Raw genomic sequence first — 17,373 nt, 5'->3', positions numbered from 1 at the left:
GCATTGAGAGACCTGTTTATTCACATCCGGATATTTCCAGCACATTCCCATTGCCCTTCCTCGTGACTCCCTGTGCACAATCAATTACTGACACACGGCGACCTGTCCATGTTATTTGAGGCACGCTCGTGTTCTGGTTTGCTCCTGTGAAAAACCAGCTTTATTTGCATTTTCCGTTTTCATCCCGTGTCAATACCACTGAATGAATTCCTTTATCACAGCTTCCTGGAAAGAAGCAAATTAACTGGCTTTGGTACAATTTTATTTCGTTCGGTTCTGGGCTCCGCTCACATTTCTTGAAGTTATTTATCACGTTTTACCCAGTGAAGTCCATGTCAACTTGCACAAGCTGGATTTCGGTTAATTAACCCACAATTTAACGTCTTTTTTCCTATCTCTTTTTTAACAGTGAGGTCCTGAATACTCAACATATAGTATTCCACTCTTTCTCATGCCGCCTTGTTCCAGCCAGCGAAGATTTGCTCAAGACTTTCCACAGGACGGATGATGTTTCTGCCTGCTAGTGTGGAGAGGTGGCGCTGTACTCGGTTCAACTGGGGCCCGATAAAGGGAGTCAGTGCGGAGATGATTCAGGGAGGGATTTCCAGAGTTGAAAACTGCAGGGGCCGACGGCACAATCCATTGATTAATTAACTCAGACTGTAAGCTGGGACAGACCATACAGTCCCATTACTCACTATCGGGGGCGTATTATCCAACCCGGCCCCACATTCGTTGAGACGCGCGTATTGACTGTAATTGCTGTCACTAAGTCTGATTCAGCACTGCTGGAAGCAAGCCAGTAAATCAAAGATATTTCATTGGGATTCCTAGTGTCGAAATGAATGGCAAAGTATGGGACAGGGGTTAATGGGAATGTGGGAAGAATAACACGGGTTTAGTGTCAATGGGCGATTGATGTGTGGACCCAGTGTGCTGCAGGACCAGCTCTGTGGTTCGGCGGCCAGGGCTCCATTAGGTAAAGAAAAATTGATCCAGGACAGAAGAATGAACAGAGAGCAAGATCGGTGTTTATAATTTCTTCTGGAACGGAGGAAGGTACAGGAATAGTCAATCGTAGTTTATCGCCATTTCTGCAACAGTTGAATTCATTTTATGGTAGGTAATTCGAACATTGCCATTGGCCATTACAACCACTGCTGTGAGACGCCCTTGAATAAGGTTGAGTGATGAGAAGACGGATGACAGGATCAGGATACAGGAACGGAAACAAAGAAAGGAAGAGAACGTGTACAACATGGGCGAGAGGGAGGGAAGGAGAAAGAGAGAGACAGAAATGAAAGAAAGAGAGAGGGAGAGTGTGTATGTGGGAGACGGGAGAGAGAGAGGGAATCAGGCAGTGAGTACGAGAGAGAGAGAAAACAGTGGGATCATTCGACAAGTGGTGGAGAAAGAACAGAAGAATGGTGAGGGAAAGGTCATGTTGGAGACGGGAGAGAGTGGAGAAAGTTCTGAAAAATAAAGAGAAAATGTTGGATCAGCAGTTCAGGCAGGATCCGGAGAAAGGGGAGGAGGTTTATCTTTTAGCTCGAAGAGTTTATTTTTCGAAACGGGAAGCAGAGGTAACAAGTTCGCATCAACCTGCAGCGTGAGTGGCGACGAAACGTACGGGGCACTGGTGATATCTGTGGAACAGCGAGGCCAGAGCTGAGGTCGAGATCAGCTGGAAACGGCCTTTGTTTATGACAAGATTTCCACTTGCTCTGGAGTGGGGAATGTAAGGTTGGCAGCGTGTATGTAGACTTATTTACATTGTTTTGCACATTCTTCCGAAGATGTGATGATGTTAACAATCTGATTCAGCGGGTATTTCACCGTCTTATTCACCTCCGCTTGGAATTTGCTCGTATATGCACGTGTTGGTGCAGTAACTGACGATCTGCAGCATCGCTCCTGCCTGTTCTGTGATAGAACGGGGATCTATGACACAGTACATGTAAATCCTTGAAAATCGTTTGCAGATGTAGGGTATCACCTGTGTTACCCACAGCAGTATGAAACTGCCGGTAATACTGAAGAGCAAAACCATGGCTTTCCTTCGGTTCTGCATCTCCGCCTCCTTGACATTCTCTCCGTTACTGCGACTCCGGAGCCCCCTGCGGATTCTACTATCCACTAAAATCCGTCTGACCGTCAATAAATTGAACAGGAAAATCAGAAAGAACGGGGCAAAGGGAGTTAAAATGCGGTGAAACATCCCATTTGCTTCCCATGCTGGGAATGCAAAGAAGCTCAGCTTAGTGACACAAACCCAGGGTTATGAAGTATTGCTGGAGGCTCTTACGTAAAGTACCAAAGGAAAGTCTCTAAACAGCCCCGCACACTCACTGTCGCTGTAAATACAGCTGCCGTTATCTCGGCGCAATAGTTTGTTTTCAGCTTCTCACAACAAATGGCCACACATCTATTAATGGTGAAAGCGAATGTCATCCAGACAAACTGCGGTGCGCGCAAAAAATAAAGCAATAAATGAGACACAGAGTGATGAGGAAACTGCTGGTGGAAAATAAATCACAACTGTACTCAAAGGGGGTCCGCGATAAATACCGGGAGATCGGCCGCTTCCATTCCCACCAGGTAGCGAGTGATACGTTTGGAGAGACGGCACTTTCCTCGAGACAGGATTACAATCACTACCAAGTTCACTGGAATATAGAGAAAAGGAAGCAGAAAATTACTGACAGACCAGCAGCCAACGCAGCTGTTTGACGGGAATGGGGGATATTTCCACTTTATTGCAGCTCAAGCGGTGGAAACTGGTTCCTGTATCATACTAAGGGCCGAGAGAAGGCGCAATCCCGTATGGACAGGGAAGGGGTTTCGGCGTCGTAATAAATCAGTCAGATGTGGAAAAGGATTCCTTACTATACCAGGTAGCAGGGAACAGACAGCAGGGTAACTGCCCCCTCAGAGAAATAATGGATGGATCAGCTTTATCGGCAACGTAAACAACCACTGAAAAATTTAAAAAAACTCCCGGTATAGATGGCGGTGTTTTTCCATTCAGCAAACACGAATTCCCGCAGCTCCGTCAGAGACGATAGAATCGAAGGACGAAGCAAAAACAGGAACTGCTGGAAGAGCACAGCCAGGCAAGAAGCATCTGTGGAAAGTGAAACCAATTAACGCTACGACACAGAGACCGTTCCTCCAAACTGTTATCCGATCTGCTGATGCTCTGATTCCTGCCCTGACCCAGCCGCCCTCCTCCCCTCGCAGCACCTTTACAGACAATCATCCAGTATCAGTCCCCGGACTATTTGAACGGAACCATAGCTAAAGCAGTGCAGCTGCAACCAAACGAAAGGTTGGAGACTGGGGACATTCCATAACTGAACAGCTGCCACTGCACAGATGGTTTGCAGAAAGAATTCGGGAGACGCACAGATCCTAGCATCGGAATTACACATCTTTTTCCACTAACCACAGCTGAGACAGAGGCTTAAGGGAAATTCCAACGGCTGAAATAACGGACGGCTGAAATGTCTCGGATCCGCGAGATTATCAGATGTCCCATTTCACTGAGAAGTTGTGACTTTTGTTGGTCCGGAATCCACAGCTACGGCAGAAACCCTGAGCTGATGTACTCCAATAGGCTCCGATTTACACAGATGATCAGTCTCCAGTGACACGGATATACTCGTGATAATTTACCTCAGTTACAGTCACCTGAACAAATAGATTGCAACAACAACACTGTCAATGATGTAAATGTTGGGGCGATGGAAAACAAATACATCAAAGTCGTCGGCATTACTTCGTCAGTGTCTCCTCAGACAATAAGGGTTGGCAGCTTTAATGATCTATGACTTACCTTTCTCACAGAGCGGGCATCTTTTACAGCTTTCACACTTTTGTATTTGCAACTGATTACCCAGTAAGTGTCGCTGATATTTCCCAGGTGTGCAATCAATCCAGCGGCTCAAACTGACCGCTCTCCTCCGTACCTGTAGTTTACAGTTATAACCGTTCATCTCCTTCCTTCAGTACTTCGGCTCCCTCCTGGCCGATCACCCAAACTCCACCCTCAGTAAATGGTAAGGGATCCAATACACCTCTCCCTCTATCCAGCACACCGGAAGTCCCGTTTACCACCACCCCCTTCTTCATTATCCCAGTTATCGAATGTTGCTCTAGGTAGAGATATTCCCTGTGGTGAGATGTCCCCCGCTGGTTCAAGATGTCCCCCTTGAAGTGCACAGAATTCTTCATTTCATGGGGTGCCAATGTGCGAACATTTTGACCACTGGGTGAAGACACCGCCCATTGTGTAAACATGTCACCTCTGTTACCAACAAGTAGTCTGTTGTTTAAAGGTATTCTCGGCCGTATATTAATTCCGCTCTATATACATATGTTCTTTCTTGCTGCGTGTCTTTTTACTGTGACCACTTATCCGCAGGACGTGATGAAGTGTACGTCTGATGGTGCAGAGAGAGCATTGCGGGTATAGTTACCAGGACGGGGGCAATTTTCAGGCGCGTTTGCACCGTTCGGAGCTTATGCTGGTGACGGGATAACGATGGTTGGTCGTCCGTGCTCCTGGTTGAAATGCTTGCCAGATATCTGAAGTCGACATGAAAGCACACGTAACGCGACAGTTATGTGTTAAAGAGTCGTGTTGGGCAATTAGTAATGACAACACAAAGAACAGAAGTGTTTGGTTCATCGATTTCGAGAGCATGAGCAGAACAATGCTCCCCTATACTGACTGGACTAAAATTTACGCACATCCTCTGTGCATTCATGCAATTCATGCCCTCTGTTTCCTTGTTCTTTTCGGTCGCCCGATGTCTCCTCGCAGGACGTCAGGCCCCGACGGTGCACCTGACATAATATAGAAAATTTGTGCCGACCAATTGGCTGGTGTGTCCCAGAATATCTTGAACATCCCGCTGCTGCAATAGGACGTTCCCACCTGCTTCAAAAGGTCATCAATCATACCGGTGCCCAAGAAGATCAGAGTGAGCCACCCCAACCACTGTCGCCCGGTAGTACTTACATCTCCTGTGATGAAGTACTTTGAGAGTTTGGTCATGGCCATAATTAACTCCTGTTTGAGCAAGGACCTGGACCGGGTGCAATTTTCCAACCGTCACACCAGGTCTGCAGTGCACATAATCTCATTATCTCTCCACTCGGCTGTGAAACACCTAGACAACAGCGATACATACGTCAGGCTGTTGTTTATTGATTACAGCCCGGTGGTCAACACTATCGTTCCATCAGTACTAACCAACAATATTCAAATCCTGGGCCTCTGTACATCGCACTGTAACTGTATCCTCGACTTCCTATCAGGAGACCACAGTTGGTGCAGATCAGTAGTAACATCTCCTCCTCGCTAACAACGAGGACAGGCGCATCTCAAGGATGCGTGCTTAGCCTACTGCTCTACTTTCTCCACATTCAGGACTGTGTGGCTTGGCACAACTCACGCGCCATCTATAAATGCACCCATGACACCACTTGTTAGCAGAACTTCAGATGGCGATGAGGCGGCGTACAGGAGTGAGATGAATCAGCTGGTTGACTGGTATCGCAACCTCGCACTCAACGTCAATAATACGAAGGAACTAATTGTGGACTTCAGGAAGTAGAAGTAGGGAGAATACACACCTATCCTCTTTGAGGAGCCAGCGGTGTAAAGTGTCAACAGCTTCATGTTCCTGTGTGCCAACATCTCAGAGGGTCCACTTTGGGTCGAGCACATTGGTGCAATCACGAAGAAGACGCGATAGCTGCACTACATCTTTGGGTTTGAGGAGATTTGCTATGTAATCAAGCACTCCTGCAAATTTCTGCATCTATCTCATGGAGATCACTCTGACTGGTTGCATCCCGCCCTGCTATGGACACTCCAATGTGCAGGATCGAAAGAGGCTGCAGAGGGTTGCAGACTCAGTCAGCATTATTACGCGAATAATCCGCCCCGTCATCGAATACATCTTCAAGAGACGGTGTCTCAAGAAGGCTGCATCCATCATGAAGGATCCTCCCCATCCGGGACATACCCTCTTCAAGTTACTGCCATCGGGGAGGAGGTGCAGAAGTCTGAAGACGCCCACTTAACGTTTCAGACAATAGCTTCTTGCCCTCTTCCATTTGATTTCTGAACAGTCCATGAATCTATGTACACTGCATGGTTCTACCTCTTTTGCACTATTTATTTACTGCTGTAACTCATAGTGATTTTTATGTCTTGTACTGTGCTTCTTCCGCAAACCATGAAATTTCACGACATTTGGCAGTGATAATAAAACTGATTCTAATTCTAATTCTGATTCTGATGTCGAGAATGCCACTCAGAGCAGCACCTGTTTCCACACTCACCCGTTGCGCTCACCCTCACAAACGACACCTACAATGGGGCGTGCGCACCGCCACACCATCAAACTAGGAACTCGTTATTACCGCACACAGGGAAAAGTGCGCGCGCGCGCGCACGCAAACACACACACACACACACACACACACATACGCACACACAAACACACACACTCATACAGAGTCAACAGAATGAAGACACTGAGACAGAGCTTGCTACAAGTGTAGAGACAGAAAGACAGCAACCAGTACGGAGAAGGAGAAACGGGAAGCAATGAGAGACTTTATTTGGAATGTTCACACAATTGTATGGGCAACTGTCGCTCCTGCTGGTTCATCTACAAATGTAACCGTTTTAACACCTTTCCACCTCTGTCAGGAATACCTCTGCGAAACTGGACTTCAGTAATATTACATCTGAGATCACTGACTTTGATTTGCTCTTGGTACCGCCATACCCCTAACACACACAGAAACACACACACACACACACACACACACACACACACACACACACACACACACACACACACACACACCCGCCGTCCCGACCTAATATAGAACAGAGGAGGGGTTGAAACAGTCAAGGGGCCGTGTTGCAGAAGAAGGAAATATTTGTGAGCACCTCAGTTTGCCAGAAAGTAAAATAAAGAAAAGAATGAATGTATGAATTGTAGGAGCAGACCGGTTAAACAAACAAGAAGGTGGGTAAGTAATAGTCGTAAACTGGCTGGAAATCTTAGAGAGGGTGTGTGTGTGTGTGTGTGTGTGTGTGTGTGTGTGTGTGTGTGTGTGTGTGTGTGTGTGTGTGTGTGTGTGAGAGAGAGAGAGAGAGAGAGAGAGAGAGAGAGAGAGAGAGAGAGTGAGAAAGAGAGAGAGAGAGAGAGAGAAGGGGGAGTAGGGGTAACTGGAGAAGATTCCCAGATAAATATTCATGGGATTTAGAGGAGGAAAGGCTGATTGGTGACAGTCATCATGGAATTGTGAGGGACCGGTCGAGCCTAACGAGTCTGATTGAATCCTTGCGGATGGAACAAAGCATATTGATGAAGGTAGAGCAGTAGTTGTGGTGTACATGGATTTTAGTAAGGCGTCAGATAAGTTTCCTCATGAACGCTTATACAGAAAGTCAGAAGGCATGGAATCCAGTGACACTGGGCTGCGTGGATTCAGAAATGGCCCGCCCATAGAAGACAGGCGGTGGTGGTAGATGGAGCGTAATTTGTCTGCAGGTTGGTGACCAGTGGAGTTCCACAGGGATCTGTTCTGCGACCCGTGCTCTTTGTGATTTTCTTCAATGATTTTGATGCGGATGTGTCTGGGTGGGTTAGTAAGTTTGCTGATGATACAAAGGTTTGTAGTGTTGTGGGTTGTGTAGAAGGTTTCTTTAGATTACAACAGGACATTTATAGAATGCAGTGCTGGGTTGAGAAGCCGCATATGATGTTCAACCCTGATAAGTGTGAAGTGATACACTTCCAGAGATCGAATTTGAAGGCGGATACAAGCTTTATGGCAGGATTCTTAGTAGTATGTAGAAACAGAGGGTTATAGGTGTGTAGGTCTTTAGATCCCTTGAGGTTGGCGCGCAGGTCGATAGGTTTGTTAACATTGCCTATAGTGTGTTGTACTTCATTAGTCAGGGTATTGATTTTAAGAGCCGCCAGGTACTGTTGCAGCTTTATAGAACTCTGGTTACACAACGCTTGGAATATTGTGATCAGTTCTCATCGCCTCATGACAGAAAGCATGTGGAAGCCCTGGAGACGGTGCAGAGAAGATTTACCAGGATGCCGACTGCATGGGCGAGCATGTCCGATGAGGATAGGATGAGTGAGCTGGGGCGTTTCTCTGTGGAGCGAAGAAGGATGAGAGGTGACTTTATGGAGGCGTGCAGCCAAAGACTTTTTTGTCCCAGGGCGACAATGGCTAATACAAGGGCGCATAATGTAAAGGTGATTGGAGAAGGTTATAAGGGGGATGTCAGAGGTAAGTTTATTTACACAGAGAGTGGTGGGTGCGTGAAACGCTTGCCTGCAGAGATTGTGGGTCAGATACATTGGGGAAATTTAAGAGACTCTTATTCAGTCACATGAATGATAGAAAAATGTAAGGGCAATGTCGTAGGGAAGGTTAGGATAGATCTTATGCAGCATAACATGTAACCATAACATCGTGGGCCGTAGGGCCTGCACTGTGATATAATGTTCTATGTTCCTTCACTGAACTGGCAGCAGGGAAAAACTTAGGATCTGTGACACCCCCTTCACAAATATTAACATCCTCCCCAAACAGCAAGTCAGCCCCCTGAACCTGTCCCGCCTTGTTCACTTCTATCTCTATTATTCCTGTTCTGCAGTTACTCCCTCAATTAGTTTCTGGCCTTCAATTCCCCACGGCTCAGACACTGACGTATGACGTTTGCCCCTCAATCCCCAAATCTCAACATTCCCAGACCCCAGTCGGAATTACAGCGCCCACCAGATGTTGGAATCCACGCCCCCTCTTGCACAACCCGTCTCCTATCTGATCAAGCCCTCGCCTGAACTCAGAATCTGGTCAACAGGTGAGAAATTTTGCTAATGAAAGTGAGACACCCGAGTTTATGGGAATCAATATGACATGAGGCAGCATCTCAATGATGAAAACATGCACCGTCTATTAAACTGCCTCATGTCAGCCCACACACAAGCATCTAACTTCTGTGCCCAAAATACACAGCGATATTTGAAGTGTGTCTTTGTGATGGAGCGGGAACCAAGCCTGGTGATTGGATGGAGGCAGTGATGGAGACCAATAATTTCAGATCAAGAGATCAATGGAGGCAGGCTTGGGAATTGGTGAGGAGTTTCTTGTCTCAAACACATGCTTTCGAAAACTCTGCTAACCACCTGACTTTGCATTCCAACATTAACCTAGCCTTCATCCAGTGTTCAATGCCTGACACTCATTCACAGTCTAGCAACGACTCAAGGTGGTGGATGTCCAGAATTCTCCACGCTCTGCACCAAATTTTTCAGATGCACCAGAGAAAGCATCATGTCCGGATGCATGACGGGTTGCATGACAACTGTTCTGACCGTGTCCGCAACAAAGTGCAGAGAGTTTTGGACACAGCTCAGCAGATCACGGAAAAAAGCCTCCCTTCCCTGGAGGGACTGCACTACTCGCTGCTTCACAAAGTAGCCAGTAGTTTATAATCAAAGACCTCACCGCCCAGGCATTCCCTCTTCACTCCCTCTAAACGGGAAGAAGATGCAACACCCGGAAACACGGACAACCAGGCTCAAGAACAGCATCAATCCCACTGATTGGACTCTGGAACGAATCTCCCATACGTTAAAGATGAACACTTGACCTATCAATTTACTTCCTCTTTGCTCTTGCAGCTAATTGCCTGCCTGCATTGCACCGCCCTGGAAGAGTAACACTTAATTCCGCGTCTGTTATTGTTTTTTTCTTCCTTTTTTTACCGTCTCAATGTACTTCTGTATGGAATTATCGGTCTGGATGGCGTGCAAAACAAAAGATTTTTACTGTACTCCGTAACATGTGACAATAACAATTTTCCAATGATAAACCATTTACCAATCAAGGAAGAGGACAAAACACCATAACAAAAAAGGGTAGTGGAGTCTGGATTACTCCCAGTGTCACGTGCCAGTGAGGGCAGAAACATAAGATGGGCCAGATAAATGTGTGACTGAGCAGCTGGTGCAGGGGGCAGAGATTTAGGTTCCTGGATCATTGGGATCTCTTCTGGGGCAGAGGTGACCTCTCCAAAAGTCAACGTCGAGTTCATTGTCTTAGGCACAAGTAGATAAACGCACAGGTGCCATGAAATACTGACTTGTAGCAGCGCCACAGGCACATAGAGCTACAGAGAAATACAGAAAGTATGCAGGCCTTTCGTCCCCATGTGTCCATGCCGATAATGTTGACAACCCAACTATTACCAACACCTTTTATCATATCAGCAGCATTCACAACAAAAACATCAATTAAACACAAATTGTACACAACTATACAGAAGAGGGACTGGTTGCACCTGAACTGGAGGGAGACCGATATCATGGGAAGGAGATTTGCTGGCGCTGCTCGGGAGTGTTTCGACTATATCGGCAGAGGGGTGGGAACCTGATCAGGAGGCTGGCCGAGGAGAGGTTGCTGGCAACTCCTGCAGTCAGCGAGAGCACATTTAGCATCCAGGACAGGAGCATGGCATAGGGAGAGGTCAGAGTGTTATATGAAACCGATTAAATCAATATAAGAGGCCTAAAGGTCCGGCGACGAACTCAGCACATGTGTTGGCTCTGGAGACTAGGATATTATGGCCATAACGGAAACACGCTGAAGAAGGGCAGGACTGGTAGCTCAATGTTTCAGGATACAGGTGTTCCAGGCTGTACAGAGGTACAGGTCGGACGGGAGGGGGGCGCAGGTGATTCTGCAGATGCTGGAAGCTGGGGAGACACACACAAAGTGCTGGAGGAGTTCAGCAGGTCAGGCGGCGTCTCTGGAGGGAAATAAACAGTCGACGTTTCGGGGCGATACCCTTCATCAGGCCTGGAGGTGAAGATGGTAGAAGATGGTCGATATGCCCAGCTGCTGGTGTTCTGGTACAATGACATGCCCTCCAGATGGATTCAGGGAGTGGTGTCTGGGCCGGGTGTATGAAAGTCACAGGACACACCTCCATCTCCAGCAACCACTTCGCTGCACTTCGATGTAATTAATTTGAAGTCGTGCCTGAGAATTTACTTTATGAGCGGGTTAGGGAGGTTTTGTTAGCGGGTTATGGAGGTTCGACTTGCCAGCGACGGCACCGACAAACTTTTACAGTGTCCTGCTTCTCCTGTTGGAAGTGTACTGCTGAACTTGTCCTGCTGGAACTGTACTGACGGGTTGCATAACGGCCTGGGATGGCAGGGTGAATGCGCAAGAACGGAAGAAGGTTCATAGAGGGGTAGACTGTGCACAATATATCACAGGCACATTCCTCCCCATCATCCGGATTATGCACAGGCGGCGCTGCCTCAAGAAGGCAAAGTCCGTCGTCAAAACACCCCACCATCCAGGACGTGCCGTCTTCTCGCAGCACCCGTAGGGCAGGAGGTACAGAAGCCTCAAGTCCCACACCACCTGGTTCAGGAACAGCGACTACAAACCATTTGATTCTTGAAACGACCGGCACAACGTTAATCATTGCAGTCCTGAACTGCAACAGTGCAAACTCTGAAGGCATTAGGCAGGAGCTTGATTGGGTCGACTGGGCGAATCTATATAAAGAAAAGTGAACATTTGGCAAGTGGGAGGGCATTTAAAACGGTCCTATCAACGGTGCAGGGGCATCATGCTTCTGAGAGTGTGAAGGGCAGATATACAAAGTTCAGGGAATCCTGGCTGACGAGAGATATCGAGGCTCTGCTCAGGAAAAGGAAGGAAGGGTCCATCGCGTTTAGACAGCATGGTAAAAATTAATCCTCGCCGAATATTTAAAGGTAATGCTTTGGAAGGAAATCAGGAGGGCAAAAAGAGGGTATGAGATGGATTTGACAGGCAGGATGAAAGGTAATCCTAAGAGGATCTTCAGTTACATTAACAGTACAAGGGTGACTTGGAAGAGACGAGACACCCTGAAAGACCATCAGTGACGCTTATGCGTGGCGCCACGGGAGAAGGCTGAGATTTTCAACGTCTGCTTCTCCTTGCTGATTACAACGGAGAACATAATGGATGCTAGAGAAATGAGGGTGATGTTAGGTCTTGGATCACATGCATATGTCCAGGAAGAAGGTATTTGCAGCCTTGAAGCACATTATGTAGGCAATTCCCCAGGGCCTGACCAAGTGCACAGGTGAAACTTAGGTGAGGCCATGGGAAAACCGCGGAGGCTCTTGCGGAGATACTTGCTTCGTCGTTAGTCACTGGTTATGTTCCAGAAGACCGGACGGTGGCCAATGTTGTTACATTGCTCCAGAAGTGTATCAAGGTCAGACCAGCCAACTGCAGGCCAGTGAGCATGACTTCAGCTGCAGGGAGTCACTGAAGGAAAATCTGAGGGACAAGATCTACCATCAGTTGGATAGTCAAGGACTGCCAGGAACAGGCAGCTGGATTTTAACGTGGGAGGTCACGTCCAACAAATCTTTTGGACATTTTCGAAGAGGTAACCGAGGAGATAGAGAAAGGCAGGGCAGTGGATGATGTTTATATGGACTTTAGTAAGGCCTTAGACAATAGCCTACATGGCAGGATGATCTGGAAGGTCAGAGCACATGGGAATCAGGGGGAGGTACATAAGTGGATTCAGAATTAGCTCGATGATTGGAGGTAGAGGGCGATGGTTGAAGTTCGATTCTACGACTGGGGCTCTGTGACAAGTGGGGTTCCCCAGGGTTCTGTGTTGGGCCCTCTGACAGTCATTGTGTATATTAATGTTTTCGGTGTGAATGTTCGCGGCACGATCAGCAACTTTGTTGATGATAATAAATTAGAACGTTTTGTTTACAGTAAAGCAGGTTACAATGATTTTCAAAGGAATCTTGATCAGTTCGGGAGATGGCCTAAGGAGTGGAAAATGGATTTCAACTTAGGTAAGAGTAAGGCGATTATTTTAGTGAAACCAGGGTAGGACTTAAACCGTCAATGGCAGGACACTGAGAAGTGTTGTGAAACAGAGTGATCTGGGAATACAAGTGCACAGGTCGTTGAATGCGGCTGCGCAAGTAGACTTAGTGATGAAGAATACGTTTAGCATGCTTGCGTTCCTCACTCAGGGCATCGAGGTTGGAACAAACACATGAAGTTCCAGTTGTATAAGTCGCTGGTGACGCCGTGCTTGGAGTATTGTGTACATTGGCCCTCACCCTGTAATACGAAAGACACTGTTAAGCTGGAGATGGTGCAGAAGAGATTTATGAGGACGCTGGCTGGACTAGATGACCTGCGTCACAGGGAGAGGTTGCTCACGCTGGCTATTTATTGCCTGGAGTGTAGGGGAATGAGGGGTAACCTGATGGAAGTTCATAAAATCATGGGAGGAATGGATTCGTTGGGCGGTTATAGTCTTTTCCCACAGGGTTGGGGGGTCCAACACTCGAGGGGACAGTAACAAGATAAGCGGCGAGAGATTTAAAAGAGACCTGAGATTTAACCTCTTTACACAGAGGGCAGTGTGTATCTGGAATTAGCTGCCAGAGGAAGCTGTTGAAGAGGGTACAATTGCAACTTTTAAGATCGATTTGGACATGGGAAGAGCTTTCAGGGTTGGGGGCTAACGCGGACAACGGGGATTAGCAGACAGGATGCTGTGGTCAGTATGGAACAATTGGGCTGAATGTCCTGTTTCTGTGTTGTATTATTCAGAAACTCCATGACTCCTGCATTACGTTCATCTCACCCTCCTCTGCTCCCAAAATAACTCTCTCCCTCCCTCTATCTCCCACCCTACCTCCTTGAATCTCCCTTCCCCGACGATCCACAATCAGTGATATTACTCTGTGAGCAGTGGATTGTCCTCTGTTCTTTTTGATACGTGAAAAGAACTTGGATGAAAATGTAGAAGGGTGGGTTAGTAATTTGCATATGATGCGAAGATTGGTGGCGTTATGGGCAGTGTGGACGGCTGACTAAGAATCCAGCGGCATTAATATCAGTTACTGATATAGGCGGAGAAATTGTGGATGAAGTTTAATCCGTGCCAGTGAGAGGGGTTGCAATTTAGGAGCTCAAGTGCCAGAGGAAAGTACACAATTGATGGGAAGGAAGTTAATAGCACTGATGCACAGTGTGCAGTACTGGCGGTCACACTATAGGAACAACGTGGCAGCTGCGGAGATGGTGAAGAAGATATTCGCCAGGATGTTACCTGGATTGGAGTGCACTAGCGACAAGCAGAGAGTTGACAATCTTGGATTGTCTTCTCTGGAGTGTTGGAGGCCAAAGGGTGATCTCACAGAAATGTCTCAAGTTGTGAGAGGCATAGATAATCCAGATAGTCAGAGCCTTTGTCCTAGGCTGAAAATATAAAATGCCAGAGGAGTTAAGTCCTAGAGCCTGATGAGATAAGCTGCATGTTATTGAGAGAGGCAAGAGATGAGGTTCCTCACCAGCCAGAGACGAGTTGCACGAGAAATGGCGAGGAGCTAATGTTGTTCCATCAGTCAAGGTGAAATATGGGTATTCCTGGAAACTCTTGACCAGTGAAGCTCAAGTCAGCGGTAGGGAAGTTTTTGGTGAGTATTCTTAAGGATGGGATTCATGGAAATTTCAGAAACCTTGGCCTAATTATGGGCATACAGCGCGGCTTAGTGCGAGGAATGACATGTCCACGAAATTGATTGAGCTCTTGGGGGAAGTGACGAATTTCACTGATGTTGGTGGGATGTTGATGTTGTCACATGGATTTTCGTCAGACATTTTGCAGGGTCCTTCATGGTAGGATCATCCAGAAGATTACAATGCGTGCCATCCACGGTGAAATGGCTGCTTGGATTAAGAATGTGCTTGCCCATGGAAGACAGAGGGCAGTAGTCGATAGGACTTATTCTGTCTGGAGGTCGTTGACAAATGGCTTTCTGCAGGGCTGCGCAGAGGTACCGCTGCTATTTGTAATATATCAAAATATCCTGGATGAAAAGTTGGATCGGCGAATTGGTTATTTCACAGAGGATACAAAGCTTGTTGGTGTTGTGGATAGTGCAGAAGATTGCCAAAGGTAAGATAAGATATCTTTACTAGTCGCAGTACATCGAAACACGCAGTGAAATGCATCTTTTGTGCAGAGTGTCCTGGGGACAGACCGCAAGTTTCGCCTTCTGGCGCCAACATTGCATGCCCACAGCTTCTAACCTGTACGTCTTTGTAATGTGGGAGGAAACCGGAGCACCCGGAGGTAAACCACGCAGGCACGGTGAGAACGTAAAAACTCCTTACAAACAGCGGCCGGAATTGAACCCGGGTCACTGGCGCTGTAATAGTGTTACACAAACCGCTAAACTGCCGTAATATAGATCAGTTGAGGTATGGGCGTTGTGATGGTTGATGGACTTTAATCCTGCTAAATGTGAGATGTACTACTTTGGGAGATCAAATGTAAAGAGAGAGTGCCTTGTGAACGGCAAGACCTTTAATAGTGTTGAAATACAGAGGGATCTAGGGGTGCAAATACAGAACTTCCTGAAGTGGATGCAGAGTTTGATAGGGTGGTGACGAAGGCATGAGGCATGCCAGTCTTCTTAGGTCTGGACATGGAACATAAAATGGAACGTGGTGGTGCAACCTGCATTTAGAACAGTATGTGTAATTCTGGTCACCACAGTGGAGGAGGGATTCGGTTCTGCTGGGAAGAGAGCAGAGGAGAATCGCTGGAATTTGGTCTGATTTGGAGTTTATGGCGAGAGATTGGATGGTCTTAGCTTGTTTTCCCTGCGAGGTGATTTGAAGTAAATCGGCCAGATTATGAGAGGCACAGACAGGATTGATCTCTATAATCTTTGTTCCCATGTCGGCGCGTGATAAACAAGAGTTTATTGGATTAAAGTGAGTTGACGGGCTTTTAAACGGGATCTGACGGCTCGGATTTTGTCCCAAATCTACTTCATAAATAAAACAAATGAAACCCGCATAATTCCCAAGGTGTCTGTCATCAGAGTCTTTATCATCCATGCCAGCCACCGCACTCGCAGTGGACTCAGATTAAATGACTCAAAGTTCCAGATTTTCTGTATCCACCCTCTTATCTATAGAAAATATTCATCTGGTCTTCATTTTGAGGAAACTATTCAAAGCCCACAGACTTCCGGATCACAAGTCCGGGCACCATTGGTCCTTCAGAGAGCTTCCTGACCCCACTGGTCCATCTCACTGAGCAGTGCTAATTTGGTTTATTGTGGTCACATGTACCGAGGTGCATTGAAAGAAAACTTGTGTTGCACACCGTTCATGCAGATAAATTCATTACAACAGTGCTTTGAGGTAGTACAAGGTGCAAAGTCTAGCTGCATGCAGTATAAAGTGTTACAGTTACAGGAAAAGTGCCGTGCAGGCAGACAAGTGTAAGGTCATAACGAGGTCGATTATAAGGTTGAGCATCCATCCAATCGTTGTGGAAACCGATCAATAGTTCTATAACAGCTGTCACGAACCAGCAACAAAAGAAACACGCTGAGCATGATTCAGTGTTAAAAACTATTTTATTAATCACTACTTATGATAATACGAAAAGTAAAAGTAAAAATATTAGTATGTTATAATTCAAAAATGTTAAACCATGAACGTTAACCCCAAAAACTAAACTCTTCGTGTGTGTGTGGCAAAGTCCCAAACTCCAAGTTTAGGAATGGTTCTTAAAGTTCAGTTCCGCAAGCCATAAGGTGAGACATGAGCAAGGGCTTCTTCAACAACCACCGTTGTCTGAAGATAAGACGTATACGTAGAGAAACAGAGAGAGAGAGAGTAAATAAGAAATCCAAATGTTCCACCATGGAACCCAAGCGACACTTCAGTGTTTACTCGGTAGTGACTTCCTCACCCCGAAAAGCATCCGAATCGTGGTCGTCCACGCACACATACCTATTTCCTTCTACAGGTCAGCAACAAAGTGAACTCCACCGGATTGCTTCCAACTTCCATACATGGATTTCAGTGGCAGACACAGTTATTGTTTCTCATCCATCGATAGAGAAAACTAGCAGGCTGGTGTCTCTCTCCCTTCTCTCTCTCTTCTTCTTCTTCCACAACGTTATTACGTCCTTTATCTTCTGTTGACGTAAGCACGCCACACACACAAATACACACACACTCTCTACCTTAAAGGGACATTCACTGAGTCCGTAAAACAGCGGAAAAAAATCTGTTCTTGATCCTATTGGAACGTGCTTTCAGGTTTTTTGTGTCTTCTACCTGATGGAAATGGGGAGACAGAGAAAATGTCCCGTCGGTATGTATAAATCCGGGACATCTTCACCGAAATCACATGTTTCTTTTACGTGATGCTCCAGCCGTCCGGATGCAAAGGGGTTA

This window comes from Pristis pectinata, chromosome 29, assembly GCF_009764475.1.
Source record: "Pristis pectinata isolate sPriPec2 chromosome 29, sPriPec2.1.pri, whole genome shotgun sequence".
NCBI classification, from domain to species: domain Eukaryota; kingdom Metazoa; phylum Chordata; class Chondrichthyes; order Rhinopristiformes; family Pristidae; genus Pristis; species Pristis pectinata.
The sequence above is the reverse complement of the archived record's forward strand: the minus strand, read 5'-3'. Positions refer to the sequence as shown.